The sequence below is a fragment of the Hemibagrus wyckioides genome, linkage group LG06 (genome assembly GCF_019097595.1).
Source record: "Hemibagrus wyckioides isolate EC202008001 linkage group LG06, SWU_Hwy_1.0, whole genome shotgun sequence".
NCBI classification, from domain to species: domain Eukaryota; kingdom Metazoa; phylum Chordata; class Actinopteri; order Siluriformes; family Bagridae; genus Hemibagrus; species Hemibagrus wyckioides.
In genome coordinates, this window is record NC_080715.1 from 40,933,990 (window position 1) to 40,937,628 (window position 3,639).

The 3,639-nt window shown below is 39.4% G+C and overlaps 1 pseudogene; it reads right to left on the reverse strand.

Moving 5' to 3' along the window:
• Window positions 1–752: 752 nt before the first annotated feature.
• On the reverse strand, window positions 753–3,412 carry LOC131354323 (tripartite motif-containing protein 16-like; annotated as a pseudogene).
• Between the last annotated feature and the right edge of the window lie 227 nt (window positions 3,413–3,639).

Here is a 3,639-nt window from a genome sequence, read left to right on the forward strand (position 1 = left end):
ATGGTAAGTGACAGTCACTAGGTTTGATCCTTTGTAATTAATCTAAGGTCGGAGCATCTTTTTTTTTTTCTTTAGGATGAAAATGAATTCAGCTGATGCTGGTGATGTGGAGCAAAGAATATCACCCAATCTGAGATCTTCTGAGATGTACACATCTGTGGCTTTGTGCTTTGTGATATGGATGCAGTTTCATGAAGAGGTTGAGGACAAACCCGTAAGGTTTAGTGAGACTCGTTATGTTTGAGTGAGGTGTTGAATGGAAATATAAATAAAAGTACAGCGAGATTGTCACTGCTTTCCAGTTGTATGTGCTGGATTGTTAGTGACATGCACTTTGCTCTATGCTAAAATGCTATGCTAACGTGTTATGCTAACTTTCCCTTACTTATTACCTACATTATCAAACCTCGTGACATCAGGTACAAAATTATATATATATATATATATATATATATATATATATATATATATATATATATATATATATATATATATATATATATATATATATAAACATAAACATTACAATATTTAATAATTATTTTACACTTGATATATTGCTAAACTTGCACTGATAAGATTACATTGAGTTTTTCCAAAATGATTCAAGTGATCATTAATCTAATAATAATCAAAGAGGACATTATGAAAATATGAAAACAGTGACATGCCATCATTTAGAGCAGCTGTTTACTAGAATTTATAGCTTTGAAATAATAATGTTCTTTTATCTATTTTATGAAGGTCACATTTATAACATTAAAATATCCTAAAAGTCAAAAGGATGGAAAACCTAACATTATTATAAACCTAACAATATTAATGAAAATTAGGAAATCTAAACTGATTTCTCATGTCTTAACTTGGATTAAACGTAATACAAAAAAAGTGAAGATTCTTATTTTAATAAAAAATGCTAATGTTTTATTCTGGATCACATAATTTCACAGATGATCCATAATCAGGTAGCCAGAACCCAGCGTATAGAGGCTGAGTGAATGTGGTGTGGACTCTGTGGAGGAGCTTCATGGTGTCAGAGACGCTGTAGAAGGACAGAGTTCCTGCACTGTGATCCACATAAACTCCTATTCTGGAGGATGATGGAACTCTGAGATCAGTCTCAATGTTGTTGTGCCAGAAAGTGAGAGAATAAGAAGAACATTCCAGACTCCAGGACTGATTGTTGAGTCCAAACCAACACTCAATACCCAGTCTTTTCCTTCTGATGTCTTTATATGAGACTGATATGTACACACATCCCTCACTGCTCCACTCCACCTCCCAGTAACAGCGTCCACACACACTCTCCTTACTCAACACCTGACTGTAGGACTCAAATCTCTCTGGATGATCAGAGTACTGCTGCTTTCTCTCACTGCTCTTCACCGCTCTGTTCTTCTCAGACAGAATGAGGTTATAATGTACTGTGTTGGGATCCAGAGTCAGATCACAGAAATCTAAACACATGAAAAATGTGAACATGTTAAATATTAATCACAGGATATATTGATTGGGAGTGTGTGTGTGTGTGTTAGTGTGTGTTAGTGTGTGTGTGTGTGTGTGTTACACGTACAGTGCAGAAAATGTTCTCTGCTCTTTGGTTCTGAGGGTAAAATCATCTGAACTGCTGCAGCTGTGGAGACACAGAAACAAAATGGAGATGAAAAATCAGATGCTGTAAAAGACAGAAACAGTTTAAAGTGATAAAATTTGTGTCTGATGTTTAATCAGCTTTTTATTTTAGAAAACACATTGTCAGGACATCAGGACGATTTCTCTCACCATGTTCAGGGATTTTGATGAATTCCTCCTGGAAGATTTCCTCCAGTCTCTTTTTCAGATCAGAGAGAGATTTCCTCACTCCATCAAATGAGAGATGTTGATGGACAGTGATGCTGGATGAGTCGTCACGTCCAGAAGAGACACGGAGAGACTGGAAACTCTACAGAGAGAAAGACAAACATCATGGAGAAGGAGAAAGGTGGAGAGATATACACATGATTATACAGACAGGTGTGTGTGTGTGTGTATGTGTATGTGTGTGTGTGTGTGTGTATGTGTGTGTGTATGTGTGTGTGTGTTTCAGACAGTGAGTGTTACCTGGAGGAAGTGGATGTGATCATGTGTGTGTGTGTGTGTGTGTGTTTTAGACAGTGAGTGTTACCTGGAGGAAGTGGATGTGATCGTGTGTGTGTGTGAAAGCTGCTCCAGCTCAGTGTCTCTCTTCTGAAGATCAGCAATCTCCTGCTCCAGTTGCTCCAGGAGTCGTTCAGCTCGACTCAGTTCAGCCTTCTCCTGAGCTCTGATCAGCTCCGTCACCTCTGAGCGCTTTTCCTCCATGGAGCTGATCATCTCAGTAAAGATTATCTCACTGTCATCTACTGCTGTCTGTGCACTGAGCTGTTAGGACACACACACACACACACAGAAGATTTAAATCTCATCTATCATTCCCTCTCTTACTGGGACTCTAAATGACTGGTTGTCCATGTTGTGTGTGTTTCTAGGAGCAGCTCTGTCTCTGCTCACTGCTCACCTTTATAGTGTTCACAGCCTGTTTCAGCTCCTGCACCTTCTTCTGCTTCTCCTGGATTCTCTGCTGGAATTTCATCTGATCCTCCTTTAACTCACTCTGAGAGTTAAAGGATACAAATCATTAAAATAATACATATCATTGTTCATGAATAATGAGTTTTTTAGCACCTTAACTGTAAAGAGAAAAATATAAAATATAAACTGCTGAATAGATAAGACAGTTAGATAGATTTTTTTTCTCACCTCTTTCTCAGTTCTGTAAGCTTTAACTGAGACGGTGTCGTGGCTTTTGTGTTCATCCGTCATACACAGATAACAGATGAAGCTTTGGTCAGTACGACAGTAGATCTCCAGCACTTTATCATGTTCAGAGCAGATCTTCTCTTGTAGATTTCCAGAGGCTTCAACTAACTTGTGCTTTTTCCATGAAGGAACTTCATAGTGAGGTTTCAGATGAGTTTCACAAAAGGAGGCCAGACACATCAGACAGGACTTGATGGCTTTGTGTTTTCTCCCGGTGCAGAAATCACACTCCACATCTCCAGGTCCAGTGTAACAGTGAGCAGGAGAAGCAGCTTGGACTTCAGTCTTCTTCTTCAGTTTCTCCACCACTTCAGCCAGGATGTTGTTTCTGTGTAGAACAGGCCTTGGAGTGAAAGTGTCTCTGCACTGAGGACAGCTATAAACTCCACTCTGATCCTCCTGATCCCAGCAGCCATTAATACACACCTTACAGAAACTGTGACCACAGGGGATAGTCACCGGATCCTTCAGGAGATCCAGACACACTGGACAGATGAACTGATCCTGATCTACTGAAATACTGGCCTCTGCCATTTCGCTCTGAGTTTCGTTTCTGTTGAAATGAACTTCCTGGTTCTGTGTGTGTACAAGAGAAAAATAGAGGGAGGGAGAGAGGGAGGAGCAGAACAAGGACAGAGAGGTTATAAACACTCCTCTTTTTAACTGTTTCTTCTCCCTCTAACTTCAGATTCTTGTTATATTAAAATCCTAAACTCTCTCAGACTGACTCCTGTGCGTAACAGAACTCTGCTCCAGCCCTAAACAAGCTACTGAAGGACACAGAGTAAATTCAAGACTCAT